This window comes from Scyliorhinus canicula, chromosome 17 (assembly GCF_902713615.1).
Source record: "Scyliorhinus canicula chromosome 17, sScyCan1.1, whole genome shotgun sequence".
Classification (NCBI taxonomy): Eukaryota; Metazoa; Chordata; class Chondrichthyes; order Carcharhiniformes; family Scyliorhinidae; genus Scyliorhinus; species Scyliorhinus canicula.
In genome coordinates this window covers 108,260,399-108,288,201 of record NC_052162.1, presented here as the reverse complement: position 1 = coordinate 108,288,201, position 27,803 = coordinate 108,260,399, and the positions used below count along the sequence as shown (strand labels likewise).

Here is a 27,803-nt window from a genome sequence, read left to right as displayed (position 1 = left end):
ATAGGATTCATGATTTTTTAGAAAAACATAGTTTGATTAAAGATAGTCAGCATGGGTTTGTGAGGGGCGAGTCATGCCTCACAAGCCTCATTGAATTATTTGTCGATGTGACGACACACATTGATGAAGGTCGGGCAGTGGATGTGGTGCATATGGATTTCAGTAAGGCATTTGAGAAGGTTCCCCACGGTCGGCTCATTCAGAAAATAAGGGGGAATGGGATACAGATAAATGTGGTTGTCTGGATACAGGATTGGCTGGCCGAAAGAAGACAGCGAGTGGTAGTGGTTGGAAAGTATTCTGCCTGGAGGTAGGTGACCAGTGGTGTCCCGCAAGGATCTATTCTGGGACCTCTGCTCTTTGTGTTTTTTATAAATGTCTTGGATGAGGAAGTGGAAGAGTGGATGAGTAAGTTTGCCGATGACACGGTGGTTGGTGAAGTTGTAGATAGTGTTGAGGGTTGTTCCAGGTTACAACAGGACATTGACAGGATACAGATCTGGGTTGGGAAATGGCAGATGGAGTTCAACCTTGATAAATGTGATGTGATTAATTTTGTATGGTCGAATGCGAATGCTGAACACAGAGTTAAAGGCAGGATTCTCGGAAGTGTGGAGGAACAGAGGGATCTTGGGGTCCACGTACATAGATCCCCAAAGTTACCACCCAGGTTGATAGGGTTGTTAAGAAGGTGTATAGTGTGTTGGCTTTCATAAACAGGGGGATCGAGTTTAAGAAACGCGAGGTTTTGCTGCAGCTTTATAAAACTCTAGTTAGACCGCACTTGGAATATTGTGTCCTGTTCTGTTCGCCGAATTATTGGAAGAATGTGAATGCTTTGGAGAGGGTACAGAGGAGATTTCCCAGAATGCTGCCTGGTCTTATGAAGAAAGGCTGAGGGAGGTCGGGCTTTTCTCACTGGAGCGAAGAAGGCAGAGAAGTGACTTGATAGAGTTGTATAAGGTGACGAGAAGCACGGATAGAGTGGACAGCCAGAGATTTTTCCCCAGGGTGGTAATGGCTATCAAGAGGAGACATAATTGTAAGGTGACTGGAGGAAGATATAGGGGAGATGTCAGAGGTAGGTTCTTTACACAGAGAGTGGTGACTGTGTGGGATGCAGTTCCAGCAGAGGTGGTGGAGTCAGAGTCATTAGGGACATTTAAGCGACTCTTAGACAGGCATATGGACAGCAGTAAATTGAAGGGCTGTAGGTTAAGTTGATCTTAGATTGGGATAAATGGTCGGCACAACATCGTGGGCTGCTGGGCCTGTACTGTGCTGTACTGTTCTATGTTCCATTTTAGAAGCGTGATGTGATTAGTGATAGAAATACAATGGCTAACTGAACAGGTCAGAGGATTGGAATTCTGTGGCGAATATGTGCAAAAAGACGCAAGTCTGGAATATGATGGACCACTGTCCACTTTCATTCGTTCATGGGATGCCGGTAAAGACGTCAGTGAACCATTTGACGTTTTACGATAAGGGAAAATGATTTCATTGACCAATAATTCCAGATTTTTAAGTGAATTCATATTTCAACGTCTGCCATGGTGGAATTCCAACCAGGGTCCCCAAAGCATTATTCTCGTTCTTTTAATTTATTAGATTAGTGACAATACGCCTATGCTTCTGCCTTACCTTGCCTGCAGTAATATGCTGTCGCCATCATTCAAGACGATCCACGGCATTCAAGAAGTAAAAGAATCACTTGTTCGCTGCCTGGCCACCAGATTAAGCATTGTTCTCTACATCACTGAAAGCACAGTTGCAGCAGACTGCGCTAGCTACAAGCTACACTTTAGCGACCCGCCGAGCGTCCCCGACAGCACTTTCAAAGCCTACGATCTAATCCACCTCGTTTTGAGCTGATGGGTTGGATTTCCACCATCTGCAAATTCAACTGCAGCCACGAACCATCGTGACATTAAATATGTTCACTGTTCGTTCGTTGCCGCTTGAGCGAAATGCTCTTTCTCCGTTCATGAACGCACCATTTCTAGAAGTCTTACAACACCAGGTTAAAGTCCAATGGTTTGATTCAAACACGAGCTTTCGGAGCACCATTTCTAGACTGCTGAGGATCTGCATGCACCAGACGAACTTTAGCGGCTTAGCATGACTGCGCAGGACCACCTTGCATAGAACATAGTACATACAGTGCAGAAGGAGGCCATTCGGCCCATTGAGGCAGCAGCGATCCATTTAAGCCCTCACTTCCTCCCTCTCCTCGATTCCCAGTTATCCCTCCTAAACTTCTTTGTTTTCTAAAGGCAATTTATCATGGCTAATCCACCTAATCTGCATGTCTTTGGACTGTGGGAGGAAACCGGAGTACGCAGAGGAAAACCGCGCAGTCACAGAGAGAACTTGCAGACTCCCAAAAGACAATGACGCAGTAGGGAATCGAACCTGGGAAACTGGTGCTCTGAAGCCACAGTGCTAATCACATGTGCTACCGCGCTGCCCTCAATAATTTATTGATCTTGTGTACCACAATTAGATCTCCCCTCATTCTTCTAAATTCAAAAGAGCATTGGTCTAAACTGCTCAATGTCTGTTTATCAGACAAACCCCTCATCTCTGGAATCAATCTCCTGAACCTCCACTGAACTATGTTCAATGCAAGTACCTCTTCTAGTAAGGCTATCGAAACTGCGCACAGTACTCTACTTGTCGTATCGCCAATGTGTTGAACAGTTGCAGCAACACATCCCTACTTTTATACTCATTTAGCAAAAAATGCCAAAATTCCATTTGCCTTCCTTATTACCTACGTTACCTGCAAACTATTTTTTGTGCTTCATGCAGGAGGACACTCCATTTAGATTATTTTTAAATTTAAAGTGTCCAATTCTTTTTTCCAGTTAAGGGTCAATTTAACATAGCCAATCCATCTGCCCTGCACATCTTTGTATTGTGGGGGTGAGACACGGGGAGAATGTGCAAACTCCACACGGACGGATAATAAGTTGCTTTTATATTGTTCAGATCAAAATGGATAACCTCACACTTATCCACGTTCAACTCCATCTACCAAATGTTGGCCCACTAATCGAACCTATCCATATCGACTTGCATTGAGGAACCATCCTATCTATTTTTGTGTCATCTGCAAATTTGGTGGGAGTATCTTCTATCCCTACATCCGAGTCATTCACACATATTGTAAATACTTAGGGCCTGAGGACCGAACCGTGCGGCACCTCGCCAGTTACTTCTTGCCAACTAGAAAAGAGAGCCATTTATCCCAATTCTCTGCCTTCTGTCTGTTAGCGAGTTTTACATACAAGCCAATCAATTACCCCTAATCCCATGTGATAACCTGTGTCCCTGGCGCTGTGAAGCCACAGTGATAATCACTTGTGCTGCAATGTTGCCCCAAAAATTTCATTCTCTGACCGAGAATTGAACCCAGGCGGCGTGGTGAATCCTAACCACTAGACCACCAGGGAAGCTAACCTCCTTCTGAATGGTCAGTAAAATGCGTATTCAAATGTACATATATTATAGATATTTATACGTATATTATACAGTTATCTGTCACTGACTGACATGCTCACGGCACGCTGCTCTGTTTTAGCAAACTAATAGTTTCCTTAAATTGAGGCATTGTTCTCGACAGTGACTGCTGAAAATACAGATTATTGTGAATATTGATCAAATGGAAAGGAGAGATAATGGCTATGATGCAGAGCAATCGAGTCAGTCAGTTCCTTGTTTTAGTTCTCTTATGATATGGAAACTTAAGGTTAATAGTGACATCGGGGCGAACCCCGCATGCATGTTGTGGTTAAAGCCGTCAGCACTGATTGACTGAACTTCAATCAGTATTTATTCCTTAAATATTATTAGGTTTCAAACTCAGCCAACGATATTTTTATATTGATTGGTTAAATCGTGAGGTGTTATGGCAAATCTGATTGTTTATGTATGGTTCCTAGTTTCCAGCGCTACTCTTGTGAAATTCTGCCACTAATCAAAGTTGTTCTAATTAAAAATGTCAATTGCCAAATATTTCTTAATTTTTAGATTTCCTCATGTCAGATGAGTTCAGAGTAAACCGGCGCTGTGCCTACCATGAAACGAGGTTATTTACAATCGAGGGTGGAGAAGAATACTGCTCACAGTTTTGATATCTGATGATACTTCAGTATAAAGTCATTTTAATCTCTTTACTTGTATAATTAGGATCAGCTCTGAAAAGAAACTGCGTTTTCATCAGGATTTGTTTTCAGCCCGAAAACCTTTTGATGTGTTGTCAACGTGCATCATTAAATCTGCTATTGCACAGCGCCAATCGGAATCTCATCCAGAGGATAACTATTGCTCTTCAGTTTACAACATAATATCAATTCACACACACTGATATATGTGTTCTCTACCATTTTCAACTAATTGCTCCGGTTTATCTATTTTCATGTGATTTTCAAAATGTTTCACCATATCTCTTATTTTAGTGAAGCATGTTCGAACTTCGGAATCATTCTCTTTTGGCTTAGATCCAAATAATTGATGTTTCAGCGAACAGAGATTTCCTCAGATCCGAAAACAGTGAGGTGCTTCCACCCACCCTTTGACCCGCTGACTAGAGTTAGCTCTCTATGTTCTCTCTCCTGCTTCTGGTTCATCGAGTTTTCTCTCCTCTCCCGAACTCTGTAATTTTGTATGTGTATGGATTTTCCGCGGTAATTTCATGTCAAAGGCTTTCGTAATTTCGAACAAAGTTCAAAATAGCTTATTAAAGATAGCGAGGCCACAATACAAACTGAGATAGACAGGTTTCAGTTACTACGGCTGATGCCAAGCTTGAGGTTTATAGAATACATGCAATTCCGATGGAGTCCATTCATCACATCAAAATTTCACCGATCCTCCGAAAGTGCAGCCGATTGCGGCCCACATCCCTTACCCTTAAAACCACCGAACCTTCCACATCTTTGTCACAAAGGGAATTTCCTTACCATGACTAATCCACCTAACCTGAACACCTTTGCATTGTGGTAGAAAATCGGTGCACCGAGAAGAAACCACACAGACACGGGGTGAGCGGGCAAACTCCAAAATAAAGTAACCCAAGCCCGAAACGGGTCCCGAGTCCCAAGAGCAGCGAGACAGCAGTGCAGCCCCGGCTTGGTGGCCGCTCCGCTTGTAACAATTAAAATAATTAGATATATCGCTGATACTTATAAAACGTGAAAAAAAATTTGCCGCGAGCTCCTATTCAAACTGAAATATCAACGCCGATATTATTAGAAAATCATTAAACTGGGAACCAATAAATGTTGAAGTATACCCCGTTGCAAGCAACCCCTGTGTAGTTACCGGGAAGCGAGCTCCCTCTGCTTTATTTGTCTCTTCATTATTCATCGTAGTGGATTGTAACATTGCAACAATGCACATAATAATCTTTATTATACCAAGTAGGCTTACATTGGCACTGCAATGAAGGTACTGGGAAAAGCCCCCTCGTCGCCACATTCTGGCGCCTGTTTGGGTAGACAAAGTGAGTATTCAGAATGTCCAATTCACCGAACATCACCCGGAGGAAACCCACGCAGTCACGGGAGGAACATGCATATTCCACACAGACAGTAACCGAAGCGGATAATCGAACCTGGCAGCCTGGTGCTGTGAAGCAACAGTGCTAGCCACTGTGCTACCGTGCCGTGAGATCTGGCGGGGAAGTGCAATCCAACATAATCTGTGAGGGATACTCATTGAGTTGATCTGTCACCTCGTTTATGCAAATGCGCTAGTCTCTCGAGATTTATAAGGCCCATGCTCTGATACAGACGGTTACACACAACTCAGTGTACGGGTTCGGAGATCGCTCTGCTTCACATTCTATCTTTTGGCAAATAAAGAATGATTATTTTCTGGATGTCTGCCCTTTTCTTCTGGCTACCAAGTGAGAGCTGGTTAAATTTGAGATTTCAAGTTACTCAGATGAGGCTTTGAGGCTATGTGAATTCTGTGCAAATGTCTTTGACTTTTTAATTTCTGATTTTATTTATATGTACGAAATACTGAATTATACTTTTTCTTCTTTCAGCTGCCTTCACTGCAAGACTGGATCAAACACCATGGACATTAACAAAAGATACTGGCGCATCACTGACCATCAATTGCGCCCTCGCTGATAGTGAACACGGTTTGTCCAGCACTTATTGGTATCGGACTTATCACCAGATGGAGTTCAATTACAATTCATTCTTTCATTGGAATGCAGACATAACCCGGACAGTTAGCTTACCTTGTTTCAGTGTGACACCAACTAACATAACAAAGCTAAAATCTGGATGGGTTAAAACTGCAGGAAACTATCAGATATTAATCCAGAATACACACGGAATATCTTTTGTGCGTATTTGGTATATTTTTGGTGGACCTTGGCTTCACGAACTCATTTTGAATTGGGTTGACTGGGAACTGACATACTGTGTATTATTATGGAACTGGCACGGTGCTGATGGTGAATCAGAGTAAGTGGCCACTCTTGTAATTTATTAGTATGATATGGTTCACAGAATATTATGAAAAAATCGCTGTTGTCATTTATGTAGTCTTAACTACATAATGACATACAAGAGGCTCATATTTTCTGAACTTGATCAGCTCAAATCTAAATTCATTTCACTTACACTTATGCATTGCTTGGAGGCAAAGTAAATACTGCTTAACATTAATAATCTATGTTAGTGCCTTTCAACATATGACTTAGATTTGGATTTGTTTAAGATGCTTCTTCGAACAGTTTCTGGAAGGATAATCTAGTCAAGCCGAACCAGGTCGGTGAAGGATATTCCTTACTGTGGCATTCCATTATATTACTGATTGCACTATTTTATTTTGCCTTAATGAAATAGTATAGGTTAAGGGTATTTTGTAATGAGAAAAATCCGTGAGTTTATAAAATGCTCTCGCCGAATATCTCAACTCTCGCCCTATTGTTTAAAACAATAGCTGTTAAATATATATCAGCGCATAATCGGAAAATGTCTCCCATCGGCTGGTAGACAATCATGACCCGGGATTAACGTTGGGTACGTCACAGTGAGCTGCAAAGTGACTGACTGGAGGTGAAATTAACTGATTGGGGGTGAAAATGACTGATTGGGGGTATAAGGAACTGATCAGGGGTGACGTTGGCTGCCTGGGAACATAATTATCTGACTCGGGTGACATTGACTGACTGCGAGTAAAATTAACAGACTTGGAGTGATATATAAGACCATGAGAACTAGGAGCAGAAGTATGCCATCTGGTCCCTCGAGCCTGCTCTGCCATTCAATGAGATTACGTCTGATCTTTTGTGGGCTCAGCTCCACTTGCCGGCCCGAACACCATACTCCTTAATCCCTTTATTCTTCAAAACACTACCTATCTTTATCTTAAAATCATTTAATGAAGGATCCTCAACTGCTTCACTGGGCAAGGAATTCCATAGAGTCACAAACCTTTGGCTGAAGAAGTCCCTCCCAAAGTCAGTCCTAAATCTACTTACCCTTATTTTGAGGCTATGCCCCCTAATTCTGCTTTCACCCGTCTGTGGAAACAACCTGCCCGCATCTATCATATCTATACCTTTCATAATTTGATATGTTTCGATAAAATACCTCCGCACCCTTCTAAATTCCAACGAGTACAGTCCCAGTCTACAGAACCTCTCCTCGTAATCCAATCCCTTCAATTCTGGGATTAATTTAGTGAATCTCCTCGGCACACCCTCCAGCGCCAGTACGTCCTTTCTCAGGTAAGGAGACCACAACTGAACACAGTACTCGATGTGTGGCCTCACTAACACCTGATACAATTGCAGCATAACCTCCCTAGTCTTAAACTCCGTCCCTCTAGCAATGATGGAGAAAATTCCATTTGCCTTCTTAATCACCTGTTGCACCTGTAAACCAACTTTTTTCGACTCATGCACTAGCACACCCAGGTCTCTCTGCACAACACCATGTTTTTATATTTTATCATTGAAATAATAATCCTTTTAGCTTGTATTCCTACCAAAATGGAGAACCACACATTTGATAACATTGCATTCCATTTGCCAGACCCTAGCCCATTCACTTCACCTATCCAAATTCCTTTGTACCTTTTGCTTTACCACGCATCTTCGTATCGTCTGTAAAATTGGACACATTGCACTTGGTCCTCAATCCAAATCATTCGTGAAAATAGGGCACAATTGTGGGTCCAACACTGATCCCTGAGGGACACCACTAGCTACTGATTGCCAACCAGAGAAACACCCATTAATCACCACACTTCGCTTTCTATGATTTCTCTATCCATGCTACTACTTTACCCTTAATGTCATTCATCATTATCTCATGCAGCAACCTTTTGTGTGGCACCTTGTCAAAAGCTTTCTGGAAATGAGATATAACACATATATTGGCTCTCCGTTATCCACTGCCTTGGCAGTGTCGTCAAAAATTCATTTAAATTAGATAGGCACGACCAGCCCTTTATGCACCCATGCTGTGTCTGCCCAATGGGATAATTTCCATCTGGATGCCTCGCTATTTCTTCCTTGTTGATAGATTCCAGCACCTTCCCTACTACCGAAGTAAAGCTAACTGTCCTATAATTACCAGCTTTTTGCCTACCTCCATTTTTAAACATCCCTCCTCGCGGAATGTGGAAGGGGCGATAACAAATCGGCAGCTTAGGATACATGTTATTATCTATTGTCAGCAAAACTATTTCCGAGATGTGAAGTTAAATCCAAGAAAAAGCGACTGTGAAATTAATCCGTTGAAAAACAGTGTAAACTATGGTTCCGGAAGTTGATCAGGTGCATTGACAAAACGACTAGCACAAGTCTCATTTCACTTGGAGGCAATTTCGAACAACTGAAATTGACAGCTGCCATTACTTGGACTATATTTAGCAATAAACTTGATTGCATGACCTCCAGAGCACCAGCACAAGTATACCAGAGAATTAAAACCCCTGTGTGTAAGATTCTGGTGAAAAGCAAACGTCTTTGACGCTACACTGGTTTCAATACAAACAGTGGCTTTCCTTGTCAAGTGGAACGTACAAAGAAATCTCATGTTATTGATTGCTAGAAAAACAAGTGTGAGGTGTTTGTCTCACTGGTTATACTCGTGACTATCAATGTCCTTATTTTGGTTCAAAAAAAATCCTTCTACTCAGATCCCTGGGTTAAACTTTAAGTAAAACCTCACAATTTATTGTCACAGAAAATAACACCAATTCCGCCACAATTAATTCAATACGTAATTATCGTCATTCTTCACTGTCGCTCCGTGATTTTATATTTCAGAGAGTTGTAAAATAAAGTAATAATTATTAGGGAATATTCACGTTACAAAAGACGACCTCAATTCAGTGAAATCGAATTTCTCATTGAACTGAACTTCGGACTAGGTTTTCAGTGTTGAAGGAGATTCAAACTTGCGGAGGGCGAGTTAAAGAAAGACAGACTATATTTCAATTTGCAGTTTTGTGAAGTATTATTTCTATCAGGCCAAAAGAAGCTGAAGATCTGTGTGAACTGATACTGATGGGATAGCGGTAGCATAGCGCTTGCTAAACGATTTTTGCGCAATGTTATAAGCGAAGGAGAGAAAGTCTATATCAGGGTTTCAGTTGCAGCTCATCCGAACAAGCATTGCAGCTGTTTGCCGTGAATAAGACTGAAATAGGCGAACATAAGGATGGAAAGACAGTTTGTCAGGTACATGAGAATTTAATATGGAAACGATTCAGTGAAAGCAGGTTTTACACTTGTGGTTGCGAGCAGGTGGAATTTTTGGTCAAATGACCCATGGTGATTTGTGAAGGGCAATACACCATCGCTAAATGTAATATATTAGGAATAAACAGGAATCCCTTATTGGATGGAATCAGGTTTCACAGCGTCTGTGGAGTGAGAAACAGCGTTATGGAAATGCGGTGCTGCAATGCTCTTGTCACTGAACTGCTAGTTTTAACTCCCAGAATATTACTCTGAGGAGGCAGGATATGATCCGACCACAGCAGATGCTGAAAATTAAATTCAGTAGAAATCTGAAAATAACAGGTTAATGATGATCATTAAACTTTTGTCGATTGTCGTAAAAACACACTAGGCTCACGTATACCATTTGAATTAGAATTAGAACAGTACAGCACAGAACAGGCCCTTCGGCCCTCGATGTTGTGCCGAGCAATGATCACCCTACTCAAACCCACGTATCCACCCTATACCCGTAACCCAACAACCCCCCCTTAACCTTACTTTTTAACGACACTAAGGGCAATTTAGCATGGCCAATCCACCTAACCCGCACATCTTTGGACTGTGGGAGGAAACCGGAGCACCCGGAGGAAACCCACGCACACACGGGGAGGACGTACAGACACCGCACAGACAGTGACCCAGCCGGGAATCGAACCTGGGACCCTGGAGCTGTGAAGCATTTATGCTAACCACCATGCTACCGTGCTGCCCTCATTTAGGAAAGGAAATCATCAGAGTTTATTTGGTCAGGCATTGTGGTTGACTTTTAAATGCCCTACAAACAAGGGCAATTAGGGCTGGGCAATAATTGATGACCGTGACAATGATACCCACATTTGTTGAACGAATAAAAAGAACCCAAGAGGCTTTAATATCTACCGCAGGTAAACTGAGAAGGAACACTCTCTGAGTAAACAATAGGCGACACCTTCCTTACAGTTGATGGAAATGTCTAATGCCTGGAGTCTACGACAGGTAGATGTTCCTGATGTGTTTGGAATTTTGGAATTGCAATTTCCAATCACACTTATAAAAAGTTCCTGGTATGTTTCCTTAACAGTTCGGAACTGACATTGGATTATTACGCTCCCCATTTATTAACTTTATTCATTTGCCTGAAGATGTGTCCATGTACTTGCTCCTGGACGTCAATTGCAAATAGCAAACTTAGAATTACGGCTTGCATGGTTCCACAGTGGGTTAGCAGTGTGACAGGAACACCGGTTCAATACTACCTTTGTTCATAGTCTGTGTGGAGGTTGCCTATTCTCCCCGTGTCTGTGTGGGTTTCCTCCCTGTGCTCCGGTACCCTCCCACAGTACAAAGACGTGCGCGTTAACTGGCTTTACTGTACGAAATTGTTCCTTACTGTACTAAATATGACATTACAGGGCTAGGGTGGGGGATTGCGCCTAGGTAGGAGGTTCATTCGGAGGGTTAGGTTGCATGGGCCGAATGGCCTGCTTCTGCAGTGTACGAATTCTATAATTCTACAAAGCGGGAGTGGAATTACGATCTGCCGACACACGAAACTTCAGGATCCAAGAAGATGCGTGTAAAGGTGTGATTGTATCGTGGTATTAAATGAAGCCATGATTTGTGCGGACAAATTATTATTTTGTAGTGTTGGCAGACATAACAATATTTTGTTTTCATCTGTCTCCATCGAAATATAAATTCGAGCGCGCTCCTGGTTGCAAAGTGCTTTATAGAATAAGTCAGGTCCATTGTCTCCTGAAGGTGGCAACGCAGGTCGATAGAGTAGTCAAGAAGGCATACAGCATGCTTGCCTTCATCGGACTGGGTATTGAATACAAGAGTCGGCAGGTCATGTTACAGTTGTATAGGACTTTGATTAGGCCACATTTGGAATACTGCGTGCAGTTCTGGTCGCCACATTGCCAGAAGGATGTGGATGCTTTGGAGAGGGTGCAGAGGAGGTTCACCAGGATGTTGCCTGGTATGGAGGCTGCTAGCTATGAAGAAAGGTTGAGTAGATTAGGATTGTATTCGTTGGAAAGACGGAGTTTGAGGGGAGACCTGATTGTAGTCCACAAAAGTATGAGAGGTATGGACAGGGTGGATTGCAACAAGCTTTTTCCAAGAGTGGGGGTGTCAATTACAAGGGGTCACGATTTCAAGGTGAGAGGGAAAAAGTTTAAGGGAGATGTGCGTGGAAAGGTTTTTACGCAGAGGGCGCTGGGTGCCTTAAATGATTTGCCAGTGGAGGTGGTAGAGGCGGGCACGATAGCATCATTTAAGATGCATCTGGACAGATATATGAACGGGCGGGGAACAGAAAGAAGTAGACCTTGGAAAATAGGCAACATGTTTAGATAAAGGATCTGGATCGGCCTAGGCTGGGTGGGCCGAAGGGCCTGTTCCTGTGCTGTAATTTTCTTTGTCTTCTTTGTAAACTGTTGCCATTGGTAGAAGCGTCGGTAACGTGCTTACACCAAATAAAAGCAGTTGGCGAAAGAAGATCCGATCAGTGGATGGTACCTTTATACCATGAGATGTAATTGGAAGGCATGGCCTGGTAGCATAGTGGAAGCAGATTTATTGATAATTATCAACGTCAAATTGTATTAAAACTTATCTTTGAAAAATGGAAGAGTAATGGTGAAAAAGCAGACATTTGGGATATTTGGATTGCACCTTCTAAGAATCGTGCACAGCCACAACATCGAAAGATCTCCTCTACAGGTTCCAGAGATATATAGACATGAATCTTTGGGAAATTGACCACAATGAGTAATATATTAATCGATTGGGATTACCAAACTTGGATGAAATGCAAGCCAGTGAGATTTGATTCGAGTGAGAATGTGTGCAGCAGACATTAGGATCTGCTTAACTTAAACACGGGAGTGGTAAAACTGAAAGGTACTGATGATAGTTTCAGCATAAGATGAGTTGAGTCCGTTGGGCAGCATGCATATGTTAGAAAGATTATGTAAATTGTCTGGGTGATGGTGAGTATACCGTGTTTGAAAAAATTCATCTCAGGGTCAAGTGTGACACCGTGATTGTGAGCTGGCGCTTCAGCCACGGGCAGTGGGATTGGGCTAGAGAACAAGATAATGTTGTACTCATTCCGTGAGTGAAAAATGTAAGATACAGTAAAATAGTGACGCATTGTCGTTTGAAAAAATTCAAGAAACTGAGTGTGTTAATCGGTAAACAGAGATAACAATTTTAAAATCACCAGTCAAATAACTAATGATGAATTGTGAGTTAAATGATAACGATTGCTTGAGAGGAAATATCCTACCAGCAGCAGTGACACTAACAGAATAATTGTTATTTTTAACAACCGCACATTCATTGCACAACAAAGTATGGGGAAATAACATGGCAACAGGGCTTGTGGATGAAATTTGGGCTGCAATGCTCCCTGGCGACAGCTGTGAATATATGTCGAAACTGGTCATTTCAAGTCGTGATGCACCGCCCACAATAGCGGTACACAGTCCCAAGTCAGGGATATAGAGGTTCGCAATGGAACGGACCCTTCGGCCCAGCATGTCCATGCGGAAAAATGCACTACATATTTCGGCCACAGGAGGGCGCAGTAATGTGACTTCTTCACAATGTGTATTATTGTTCTTTTCAGGAGCCAGCAGGAGTGTTCGAGACTGCAATAGTCCCTTCGTGAGAATCCTGGGTTTCTACAAGTCTCTTAACTGAAATTATCAAACCTCTGCTCCCTGCTGTACAAACGGGCTGCTCCAGTCTCTTAAAAAATCCAAACTTCCCATTTCTTAAGAAACGGTCATTTCAGTGTATTGTCCGCTAAAAATATGAAATAAAAGTCATCCATCAGTCGGAAAGTTGAAGCAGCTTACTAACAGGAAAATGATGACCGAAAACAACTTCTATTTTAAAAACGCATTTCGGGTAATAAAGCATGTTAGATGCTTTGCGGTAAGATTACAAATGCAAATTACACAACGAACCAGATTTTGTGATATTGTAACATCTGGTAAAGGTTTGTTCAAATTAGCTAAAGGAACTACAGAAGCGAAGCTGTTCAGTTCTGGAATTCGAGAGGATAAGGTCCTTGGCAGCAATTGTGCCGCAATGGACATTGAGGAATCTGTCGAAGTTGTTCCTGGATGAGCACAGTTTTTGCGTTGGGGGGTTGGAGGATATTGCAGGGATAGAGTTGGGCTAAGTCATCAGGGGTTTGAAGAAAAGGATGTGAACTTTCAAATCCAGACCATGATTGACCGTGGTAAGGCACCGAGCACCGACATAGAATTCCAGACACAGTTGGCAAAACTAATAATGTGTTACGCATAAGGGAATAATATGCTGGTGAAAAAAAAGTTTAGTGTCATTGCAAATGCAATTCATTTTATGATTAGTCGCGTATGTCACCTGTGTTCCTTTAGCTCTGCGGAGTCACTGACCTTCATGCAATCATATTTTATGAAGAATTAGTAGCTGTTTTCTGAGATTCAATGTATTTCTTATGTTCTTGCAACGGCACTGTCACGCAGAATCAAGTAAACGGCATTGTTCCAAATAGTTCCATATATTTAAGGAGGAATGGTTGGGTGTTTCAGGAGCCCTGTACGTTATCAGGCGTCAGAAGGCGGTGTGGAGCAAATGAAAAACTTGCTGAAATGCAATAATTTTGTCTTGTTGCAGCCGTGACTGCAAATTTGGAGGGCAAGCTCCCATAACTGTTACTTTATGTTAATGTTGCGGAATAAATAGAACATAGAACAGAACAGAACAGGCCCTTCGGCCCTCGATGTTGTGCCGAGCAATGATCACCCTACTGAAACCCACGTATCCACCCTATACCCGTAACCCAACAACCCCCACTTAACCTTACTTTTTAGGACACTACGGGCAATTTAGCATGGCCAATCCACCTAACCGGCACATCTTTGGACTGTGGGAGGAAACCGGAGCACCCGGAGGAAACCCACGCGGAGGACGTGCAGACTCCGCACAGACAGCGACCCAGCCGGGAACCGAACCTGGGACCCTGGAGCTGTGAAGCATTTAAGCTAACCACCATGCTACCGTGCTGCCCAGTGTCCAGTGTCCAGTTCAACAGTGAAACTTTCTCAACTATATTATGGAAGGGAATAAGTGACTATTTTGAATTCTAGGACGCACTGCATCAATCATCAGTCTCCTGTATTCTGAAACTGAAGAATTGAAAGGAACGAATTGTGTACAGCTACTTTGTCTGATCAGCGGATACTATCCTGAAAACACTGCAGTTATTTGGGAGAAGAACGGAAGGACCCGTACAGTCTGGCTTCACCACTGAGCCCCCAACTACATCATCAAGCGGACTCTACAGCTCTACAAGGTTTCTTAAATTGCCGCTGCAAGAATGGGGCAGCGGTTCTGCGTACTGCTGGCAAGTGGCCCATTCTGCAACCAACAGTAACACGCGAAAAGAAATTAGATCAAAATCAGGTGAGGAAATTTAACTCATTGGCAGGCTTGTACAGGTACATGCTGCTACCTTTCTTTAACAGTATTATAAATGATGAAATATAGTTGTGGTAATTTATCACTGTGGATTAGCATTTCCAGAAGCTCTTCGGTGATTGATATCAATGACCTTTTATGGATCAGTGAGACTTTACATTAAGGATGCTTCGAAATGATTTCAGGAAAATGGTAAGGTGCCCAAAAACAAAATTCGAACATCCATAGATGTGAAAGGATTTTTAAGATTTCATAAGATTAAATTACACTGAATTATACAGTTACTAGAAAGAAAAAGGAAGTCTTTGGTTTGCCAGGATGATGCCTGGTCTGGATGGTGTTAGCTATGCGAAGAGGCTGAATAGACTCGGACTGTTTCCGTTAGAAAGACAGAGGTTGAGGGGTGACCTGATAGAGGTCTACAAGATTATGAGAGGCATAGATAGAATGGATTATCAGGCACTCTTCTCAGGCTGGAGGGGTCAGTCACCAAGGGGCATAGGTCTAAGGTCCGTTGGGCAAAGTTTGGAGGAGATGTGCCAGGCCGTGTTTTTTCACGCTGAGGGTGATGAGTGCCTGGAATGCGTTTCCAGGGAAGGTTGTGCAAGCAGATATATTAACTGCGTTCTAAAAGCATCTTGACAAATACATGGACAGGATGGGTTTGGAGGGATACGGCGCAAGAAAGTGCTGAGGACTTTGGCAAACGTTGGTGTCATGACCGGTACAGGCTTGGAGGGCCGAAGAATTTCATTTTTCCTGTGCTGTATTGTACTTTATTCTTTGTTTTCCTTCTTTGATTGGAAACATTTTTAAAAAACGGTTACGAAAGGGAGAGTGGAATGTGAACGTAAACGAGGAAATATCATACAAAGGGAACTGCAAAACTTCTATAGACATGAAGAAATAACGAGAAAAGTGACGGTATGAAAAACGAGAATCCATAAAGGCAGAGTCAGGAAAAATTCAAAATAGAGGCTAGAGAAATGGTAACAATTCTAAATGATTATGTTTTGTTACTCTTTATTCATAAAGTTGCAAGCGATATCCCAGAATTGCCGATCCAAGTGACTAAAGGGGAATGATAACTTGAAGGACATCAGTATTATTAAAAAGTTTGTGTTGGAGAAATTAATGTGACTGAAAGTTGATTAGTGCCTGGGATATAATATAATTTTTCCAGAATACTGGAAATGGTAGGTATGGAGATAATGTGGATTCAGTGGTATTCGGCTGAAAACAAGAAACAAAAACATTTAGGAACGCTTTATGCTGATTGGAATAGCAAATTACACTCCACTATTTCAGAAGTGAGTTCGAGAGAAAACGGGAACTAGAGGCCAATTAGTCTTAAATCAGTAGGAGGAAAACTGCGAGTATCAGTTCGAAATGTTTTGAGAAATGAAACTTGGGTAAAATTCATCGGATCGTACATGGTCAACATAGAGTTATGAAAGTGAATTCATGTTCCACCTCACAGTTAGAATTTTGATTGGCTGTTGCTAACAGATTTGATAAAGGGAAGTCCATGAATATAGTGCACGTCAAATGAAAAACATGTTTTTGATTATCGCCACAGAGGAATCTGGGTAGCAAAATTAAAGCAAATGTATTAGGAGATAATAGATTGACATTGGTTAGATTGGTTAGCAGGCAGAAAACATAAATCAAGATTAAAACGCTCATTCTGTTGGTGGGCTGTGACTAATAGGGTACCACAAGGTAGTCACAATATATATTAATGATTTGGATGTAGGAACGATACGTAATATTACTAAGCTTTACGGGAAAGTGTATTATTAGGAAAATGCAAGGCGGCTTTCAGAGGTTTTGGACAGACATAATGAGTTGGCAGGAATATGGCCAGTGGAATATATTGAGTAAAACGAGAAGTTTGGTTTGACGCACCACATTGGTAGGAAGAAAAGAGGTGCAGCTTATTTCTTAAGCAGTAAATGATTGGAAAGTGTGCATACAGAATTGGTCGTTGGTGACCACATCAAACAGTAATTAAAAGCGAACATGCGGGATCAGCAACCAATTTGCAAAGCAAATAGTATGTTAACCGTCGTCCCAGGATGATTAAAGCACTGCAATGGCGTAGTCATTCTTCAATTAAATCTCCACCGCAGAGACGGGGACAACTCAGTATGTATGTCCGGTACAAGCTAACGTGAATAGATTTCTAAATGCGAATGTCACAGTGTGATATGTTAATAAGGAGTGGGAAAATGCATTGCATTTGTTGATTGCGAGTTCACTGGCGTGTGATTGGATAGGTACCCAAGATGGTTGGAACATCCTTCTCGGACCTTTATAGTTAAGACCCAGTACCACAATGCTGTGAACTAGCATCTTCTCTGCGCAATTCCGCAGCATTGTGAGCCATCCGGAAAGGCCTGTTCAATCAAACATTTTCAATTGTTGCGCCAGATTTAAAACCAATATTACTGCAGGAATGTCAAGAAATTGAAAACCATGGTGGCACTGCTGCCTCACGGCGCAAGGGGCCCGCATTCGATACTGACCACGGGTGACTGTCCATGTTGAGTTTCTAGATTCTCATCGAGTCTGCATGGGTCTCACCCCACAACCCAAAGATGGGCAGGGTAGTTTGATAGACCACGCTAAATTGCCCATTAATTACAAATTTAAAAGACAAATGTAGAGCATTTCCTAAGTTCTCAGGCACTATTGTTAACACCAAAATAAACACATTGCGGGCACCTCCGTGCCCTCCCTATCACTATGGACTATCACGTTCCCACGCCCGTTCTACCGTTTTACATATCAGCACTAGCACCCTCCACCGCCTCCCCCTTGGTTATCTAATGGCGTAATGCCGTAAAAATGAATCGTGCGGTTCTTGAACTTGCTGGGGCTGCGTTGTGTCAGGCCTAGAGGCGATGCATTTGATGAAGCCGCCAAGCAGTAGTGGGTTTTGCTTCTTGGGACCACTGCTTTCCAACGCGATCCATCCATCCATCCATCCATCCATCCATCCATCCATCCATACATCCATCCATCCATCCATCCATACAGCCATCCATCCATACAGCCATCCATCCATCCACCCACCCACCCATCCATCCACCCATCCATCCATCCATCCATACATCCATCCATCCATCCACCCACCCACACACCCATCCATCCATCCTTCCGTCCGTCCGTCCGTCCGTCCGTCCGTCCGTCCGTCCGTCCGTCCATCCATCTATCTACCTATCTACCTATCTATCTATCGATCTATCTATATATCTTTTAAAAATATATATTATTCGCCTCCTTTTTTACCCAAACTTACATCCACCAACAATAAACAATAGTCAGCAACAAGTATGTACATGCCCATAGCAATAACGACGATCCCACCCTCACGCCAAACCCCAAACATCAACCCGCATGTTCACATAAACAAATGGGAAAAAGGAATCAGGAATCACCCATAATCACCATTAACACACCGCCCACCAACCCAGCCACCAACCCACCCCAACTAATGTGCGATGTTATCCAGTTCCACAAAGTACAGAATGGATAATGCCCATGAATTGTAGAATCCGTCCATCTTTCCTCAAAGTTCAAATTTAACACACTCAAGTGTCAAGAATTCCAACAGGTCCCCCCGCCACGCCAGGGCACAGGGAGGTGAGGTTATTCTCCAACCCACCAGAATCCGCCTTCGGGCGATCAACGAGGCGAATGCACACCCGTTTCCAACCCTGGCTTGTCCGACACCCTGAATATTGCCTCCCGGGGGCCAGGGTTCAGTTTCACGTGCACCCCTTTAGAAATTACCCTAAAAACCTCCTTCCAGTAATCCACTAGCTTTGGACAGGACCAAAACATATGAACATGATTAGCGCCGCCCCCCCCCCACAATGTTCACACCCATCTTCTACTCTTTCAAAGAATCAGCTCATCCTCGCCCTCGTGAAATGTGCTCTGTATACCACCTTCATCCGTGTCAGCCCCAACGACTCGCACGAGGTGGAGGCATTCAATCTCCGCAGCGCCTTACATCAGAAACCCACCTCCATATCCTCCCAACACTTCCTCCCACTTTGCTTTGATCCCCGACCTCCCAGTGGTGCTTTCTCCAATTCCAAGATAGCCGAGTAAACCGCTGACACTACCCCCTGTCGTCAGTACCTCCTCCAGCTATGTGGAGGCAGGCGACACTGGGAAGCCCTGTATCTCCTTTCTGACAAAGTCTCGAACCTGTATGTATCGAAATATTTCCCCCTGCTCCAGCCCATACTTCGCTTCCAGCTCCTTCAGTCCTGCAATCCGACCCTCAAGAAACAAACATTTTGGTGTCTTAATGCCCTTCTTCTCCCATTTCCGAAAATTTCCATCGCACTTTACTGGCTCAAACCTCTGGTTCCCGCGAATCGGAATTTCCCTTGACCTGCCGCCAACCAGATGTGTTCCAGAAACTGTCTCCAATTTCTCAATGAAGCTATTATTACAGGACTCCCTGAGTATTTCCCCGGGGCCATCGGGAGCGGCGCTGTTGCTAGTGCTTTCAATCCCGACCCCCTGCAAAAGATCTCCTACATTCTGACCCACTGACAATCAACCCCACTGTCCCAGCTCCGCACGTTCTCCAGATGCGCCGCACAGTAGTAATACATCAGGTTCTGAAGACCCAAAACCCCTGCCTGCCTTCCCCTCTGTAGCCATTCCTTTCTTAGTCTGGCCACCTTTCCTACCAACATGAACGACGTAATCCTTCCCTCAATCTCTCTGGAAAAAGACTTTCACATAAAAATCGGCAGGCATTGAAAAATAAACAGCAATAGTGGCAGCACGTTAATTGTAACCACCTGTACCCGACCCGCCAGGGAAAGAGGGAGACCATCACAGCTTTCCAAATCAGCTTTCACTCTACCCACCAAACTAGAAATGCTGCTATCTATCTATCTATCTATCTATCTATCTATCTATCTATCTATCTATCTATCTATCTATCTATCTATCTATCTATCTATCTATCTATCTATCTATCTATCTATCTATCTATCTATCTATCTATCTATCTATCTATCTATCTATCTATCTATCTATCTATCTATCTATCTATCTATCTATCTATCTATCTATCTATCTATCTATCTATCTATCTATCTATCTATCTATCTATCTATCTATCTATCTATCTATCTATCTATCTATCTATCTATCTATCTATCTATCTATCTATCTATCTATCTATCTATCTATCTATCTATCTATCTATCTATCTATCTATCTATCTATCTATCTATCTATCTATCTATCTATCTATCTATCTATCTATCTATCTATCTATCTATCTATCTATCTATCTATCTATCTATCTATCTATCTATCTATCTATCTATCTATCTATCTATCTATCTATCTATCTATCTATCTATCTATCTATCTATCTATCTATCTATCTATCTATCTATCTATCTATCTATCTATCTATCTATCTATCTATCTATCTATCTATCTATCTATCTATCTATCTATCTATCTATCTATCTATCTATCTATCTATCTATCTATCTATCTATCTATCTATCTATCTATCTATCTATCTATCTATCTATCTGACTATTTATCTATCTATCTATCTATCTATCTATCTATCTATCTATCTATCTATCTATCTATCTATCTATCTATCTATCTATCTATCTATCTATCTATCTATCTGACTATTTATCTATCTGACTATTTATCTATCGATCTATCGAACCATCGAACCATCGATCCATCTATCTATCTATCTATCTATCTATCTATCTATCTATCTATCTATCTATCTATCTATCTATCTATCTATCTATCTATCTATCTATCTATCTATCTATCTATCTATCTATCTATCTATCTATCTATCTACCTACCTATCTATCTCTCTCTCTCTCTCTCTCTCTCTCTCTCTCTCTATCTATCTATCTATCTATCTATCTATCTATCTATCTATCTATCTATCTATCTATCTATCTATCTATCTATCTATCTATCTATCTATCTATCTATCTATCTATCTATCTATCTATCTATCTATCTATCTATCTATCTATCTATCTATCTATCTATCTATCTGTCTATCTGTCTATTTATCTATCTACCATCCATATACCTATCTTTATATCTGTATCTATTGTAATTTTGATGACGTTCCAGTATTTTCATCATCAAAACATTTCCCGAATTCCGAATCTCTGGTTTCTCCCTTTCAGAATTTGTTGTATTTCTAAGACACCCTTCAGTTGAAGAAAGGTAGATCAATAAAACTGCCACTCTGTTGTGCGAAGTTGTTTCTACACACTCCACCGATGTTGTCATCGTTTGGGTAGTGGATGGAAAGATGAGGACTGAAAGATTTCGAACCGAAGCCACTGCAGAAGACGACCAATATCTGACGATCAGCCGCTTGACAAGCAGCGTGGAAGAGTGGGATAGCCGTGCTGAATACAACTGTTCAGTGCAACATGGTCAATCTTCGACTCGGGTATCAAAACGAACAGGGCTGATGGGTCGAATGGCAATTGCCGGAAGACTAATTATTTTCAACTTATGTTACAGCCGAGCCAGCGACACCCAATCACCGTCTCCTTCCTCCATCACCAGAGGAAATTCGAAGTTTAAACTCTGCTACTCTCACATGTTTGAGAAGAGGATCCTACCCGGACAGAGTAACTATTTTCTGGGAGAAGAACGGAGTTGATTTGACCTCGAAAAGCACCACTTTCCACAGCGCGTTGGAACAGGACCAAACCTTTAGCACCAGGAGCCTTCTCATTTTACCACCAATGGAATGGAAGAGTGGAGCAAAATACACCTGTACCGCCTCACATCTATCCTCACAATTCAATAAAACGAGAAACATCATCTACCCGTAAGGTAATGACAGCTTATCATTGTGTATTACTACAATCAGCGTTCGCTACATAAATCCTCACGCAACATAAAACAGTTCCATTTATGTTCCAGGAACACCAACATATTTGTAAATCTACTAACGCTGCCTGAACTCACAAGCAAAAAGTCAATAATGGCTCCGGCTGCGGTGATATATTTGTCCCGCCGGCAGCGCACCCACGCCCAAGGGTTTCCCGGCGGCAAGGCGTTGTTCCAACAAGCGACAGTGGATTGCCCCCAGCGAACGTCGCGTCGCCGAAAAAGATGCGACTGGTGAGCCGGGAATTCCAGACCAGTAAAATGGTCAATATTCAATCCGTACGCTGAAACAAAATAGGGCAGGACCCAATGATATGCAGAATATATGATCATTTTTTTCTAACTTGTAATTACGATTACTGGGCGATTGAGAGCCAAAATTTAAACTTAAAACAAAGTAGTTGTAGACAGATGGCTCGATAATCCATGAGCACGAGACAGTGCGCGTTGGTTATAGTAATCAACACATTGCTGTTTAAATCACTCATAACATTGTGAGTTTGCCGAAAACCAAAAAGCAACAAAACATTTTAAATAACAAACAGCTATTAAGAGAAGCAATTGCAGAATGTGAGCAAACTTGTGTATTTAAATAATTAAAATCTATTCTTCAGCCATTGTAATATGTCATAGGCGCAGTTAAACAACGTAATGTGTGGTTGAACCAATAATGTATTTTTGTTCAAAAAATACGTTGATATGCTTATTCGCATCATTTATGATCACTTTGTTTCAAACAAATTTTGATATTTACGCAAAACTATAATAGTAACTCCGTACCGGGCGCCAACAGATGTTCCAATTTATTATGGAATTTTATTGGATTTGGTTTGCAGGAAGATAATTGATAACACCTGGTGGCGTTCACGGCTTTATGATCGGCCTGCGTATTCGTCCACACATGAAACATAAAACGCTTATAGTTCCGTCAAATGCAATGGTTACTGAACACATGCTAATTTCTTTTCCGAAATTTAGAGTAACCAATTATTTTATTCCAATAACGGGGCAATTCAACGTGGCTAATCCATCTACCCAGCACAAAGTTTTGGGTTGTGGGTGTCGGACCCATGTATGGGAGAATCTGCGAACTCCACAAGGACAGTGACCAGGGGCCGGGGTCGTACCTAGGTACTTGAGGCAGCAGTGCATCACCGTGCTGCCCCTCACGCACTCATTCTGATGATGCTGAAATGTAACTTGTCTGAAATGCGCAGCCCAACAATTTGCTGAAAGAAGCATTCTGAGGTGCCGGAAGAGAGCGGCAATATACATACAGCTGCGAGATAGTGCGAATGTGCAAGATAGAAAGTGCTGCAATAAACAAAAACAATGCAGCTTCAGGACATCTGAAGCAAAAATCCACAATTGTGTGAGCATTGAGGCGCCTTGGCAGCTTCTGTGGAAATATACAACAGAGTTAACGTTTCGACTCCAAAGTGATTCTTTACCGTGACGACAAAAGTCATAACTGAGATTGGACTCGAAATGCTAACTCTCGTTTTGTCTCGACAAATGTTGACAGATATGTTGAGTTTTACAGCAGTTTCTGTTTTTACTTCCTATTGGAACCCGTACTGCGTCTGACACAGTTACAGACACTCAAAAACATGAGTTTCTGAGATTTCTGAGAACTCATGCTTTGGAATTGCGAACGGTAAGGAAGCCCAAATGGAGCGTGACTTGGCCTCAACGGGGATATTCTTGGATATCACGTGACTGTAAATGGTGCAGAAGACCCTTTTGTTTCCTATTACTTTATTTTTAAAATAAATTTAGTGTACCAAATTATTTTGTTTTCCAATTAAGGCGCAATTTAGCGTCGCCGATCCACCTCAGCAGCACATCTTTGGGTTGTGGGGGTGAAACCCTCGCAGACATGGAGAGAATGTGAAAGCGCCACACACCAGTGACCCAGGGCCTGGGTTGGGACAGCGCCGCAGTCCCAGTGCTAACAACTGCGCCACATGCCGCCCTTCCTATTCCTTTCTGAGGAGGCCAGGTTGAAGTAACCCTCTTTGCTGTTCTTTGTGGACAGGGAAGGATGAGGCAATAACGCTTTCACTGAGGTATATGGTGCTGATGCTGGCTTTGTGTTGTAACAGTTATAATGGACACACAAGCTATTCTTCTGCAGCGAAACCGCACCGCAGTAGGAATATCAACATGCATTTTGTTTTGTACCTTTAAGCGACTCATGCCTCTTCACAAAGTTGTAAGAAATGATTATGCAATGAATGTTGTTAAGGATACAGGCGTGAAGCATTCAGCCTTAAACTCTGTTTATTCATACACGGAACCTTCTGATTTTGGCTATTTCTAAATGTCTGATTGTTGAAACTATGTTTTTGTTCAATCAGTCATGTCACAATCATATTGCTTGCTGAGCTCCAAATGTTATACTTTACTGATAAAGGTACGATATGAATATGTCAATTTTGTTAAAAAACCTTCAGTTTATGGTGTTATATTCAGATCGATGGTACGCTTTTGGTAATCTCGTCCGATGATTTGGCGCTGGAAGTGCACGGGTGCATATTCACAAGGCTCATTTTGAAATAAAACGTAACGGTAGAGATAGAAATGGTCTGCCAGTCGCGAGAAACATGTTTACATCTACTAGTGTCAGAGGAGGTGCAATGGAAGACATTAAATCAGGTCTGCCAGTTCACACGAGCATCATCACATCCAGTATTGGACAAGGAGATTAAAACATTCCGTCAAATCAGGAATGTAAATCGACAAATAAATGTTCAGCAGATAGTTTGGAAGGAAAGACATTTATTTCAGTCAACACGAGCAACAGTTTCATCAACATTCCTCCTTGTAGCATTGGAATACTTGAGAGAAGTCGACAAATTTACTCATATGGTTACTTCACAAACGTACCGACGTGCGAAATTGACATTTATCTTACGTCCATTGTCGCAGCACTCAGAATTTGTTATTTTTAAAATAAATTTAGAGTATCCAATTCATTTTTTCCAATTAAGGGGCAATTTAGCGTGGTCAATCCACCTACCCTGCACACATTTGGGTTGTGGGGGCGACACCCACGCAAACAAGGGGAGAATGCGCAAACTCCACACTGACAGTGACCCAGAGCCGTCATCGGACCTGGGACCTCGGTGCCGTGAGGCAGCAATGCTAACCACTGCGCCACCATGCTGCCCACAGCACTCAGAATTAAGGATAGATGAAATTTTCGAAGATTTTAAAAGTGGTTAATCTAATTTTCAGTATATGACCTGAGGCTTTATACAGAAAAACGACCGGCAACATTAATTTCAATAGACTTTAAGTCATTGATAACGAATGTTTGACTCCTATTGTCAAAGCAAACATTTACGTTCACATACTGAAGACATATTTTACTTTCATAAGGTTTGCGATAACAGTACAATTAGAAAATATCAAAACGATAAGAGAAGGTCGAAGTCAATTTATTAAAGGAAAATTATATTTAATAAACCAAATTGTGTTTTTCGAGGGTATACAAAGTATGAACCGAAAGGGTGAACGAATGGATGTGAGGTATTTGGATTTCCAGAAGCGTTTTGTGAATTCTCAACTAGGAGTTTCGTGTGCAGAAGTAAAGTGCATGGATTGAAAAGCAATATATTCGCATGTACGGAGAATTATTTAGCAGGCAGGAACAGAGAGTAGGTATTTTTCTAAGTAGCACACAGTGACTGGTAGAGACCAGTGCCTGCGCACCAGCGATTCATAATATACAACAATGATTTGGAAATGGCGCGAAATGCAATATTTTCAAGTTTGTTGACAACACGTAACTTGTGTGGTGGTATGAGTGGTGAAGAGGGATGTTAAGAGGCTTCAGATATATTTTGTCAAGTTGCATGATTGCGCAACTGCAAAAGAATGGAATAAACAAAAGCATGTGGATCAGGAGAGCACGGCATTTTCTGACTAAGCGGAAATAAACTGTGGGAACTCAGACCACGTTACAGTAAGTAAAATTCTTTCACATCTCTTGGAGCTTGCTGCAGTTATTGTTATTCATTACTTAACCATGGCCGCTTGAAATAGCCATTTCTTATTCTTTCCAGATGATTGTCATGAGCTAGACATTTCCATAAAAATACTGAATCCTTCCTTTGAAGAGATTTGGACACAACAGACAGCGACTATTCTTTGTGAAATACTTTACACCGATTTAGAAAGCTTCAGCGTGTCCTGGAAAGTGAATGGAAGTAGTAGAACAGAAGGAGTGGAGACCCGTAATCCGGAATGGGTTGGAAGCAAGTCCCACATCGTGAGCAAACTGAAAGTTACCACGGCGGAGTGGGACAGCGGGATGAAATATGTCTGCGTCGTAGGAAACAGTGAATTACCAACACCAGAGAAAATCTCCACCAGGAAAGTAAACGGTAAGCACAGATGATACTCGTTCAGACACCGATTCGACGACCGATCGCCTGCAACAATCATACAATTTCTACATTGAGAACAGATTAAATTAATCCATTACCGTGTGGTATTCCACCCTTTCCGAATTGACAAAGACCGATGTTAAATATAAATGTCCTTTCACACAGTTGCATTCCAACAGCGTCAGTGCCTTTTAAATAAGTGGTTGTCTCCAATATTTTGCAATTAGAGATCAGACTCAATTGATCCGCAAAACAAAGGGCATTAAATACACGAATGCAGAGGCTGGGTTATGTATAACATCTTGCAGATAGAAGGAAAGTCTGGTTCTCCTTGTGCGCATTACTATTTACCTAGAGACATATGATATGAAGACCGAACAACAGACAGACGCAGTTTAACAAATTGTATTTTCTTTACAGATGGTGAAATGCATCCCCCTAAAGTCTACGTTCTTCCTCCATCAATGGAGATAAACATTGAGAAGGTGTGTCTAGCCACCGGCTTTTATCCCACTGAGATATACGTCGCTTGGATGGTCAATGACACCCTTTTGGATGCGAATTATCCGAACCTACTGGAGAGCGGGAAGAGGAATGGAATCCTTCCCATTGCCAGTAGCTTGAGGGTGACTGCAGCCGAATGGAACAGTGGTAACAATTACTCCTATTTCGTGGGCCACCCGTCACTCAATAGGAGTTTAATTAGAAGTATAAATAAGTCTCAGGGTAAACCTACATTTGTTAATGTTTCACTTGTTCTAAGAGACAGTTTTAATCCTGTGTCTCGCACGCAGTATTTTACAAGTTATTTCCCATGGACTTATTCAGCTTGATCTGGCCAGACCCTTTTGAACAACTGACACAGCGAATTACCGAAATAACATACATCAGAGTCCACGAACAATTGTTTTTTTTATTTTTACCCGAACATCCATCTGTGAAGTAAATATTTTGAGAAACTGACATCCAAAAATGTCAACGACAACTATTGTGGAGTTATGTGACTCTATGGAACGAGAAACAAATTGTGCTGCATTCTGTTTGTGGCACCGTTCATTATAATAAAAGCAGAATGAAAATCGTTTGAGTTCACTGTTCGTGTTTTTATGTTCAGTTGCCTTAACGACGTGAGCTAATTCTACATTTAAAGGTGGAAGATAATTACACTCTGTCATTCCACAAGTCAAAGACGTTTCGCGGCTGACATCTTCACATCCATTGGGGGATCTGCTAATCATGTC

At 41.9% G+C, this 27,803-nt stretch overlaps 1 pseudogene; it reads left to right on the top strand.

Moving 5' to 3' along the window:
- Window positions 1-13,990: 13,990 nt before the first annotated feature.
- LOC119951508 lies at window positions 13,991-27,552 on the top strand (annotated as a pseudogene).
- The last annotated feature ends 251 nt before the right edge of the window (window positions 27,553-27,803 follow it).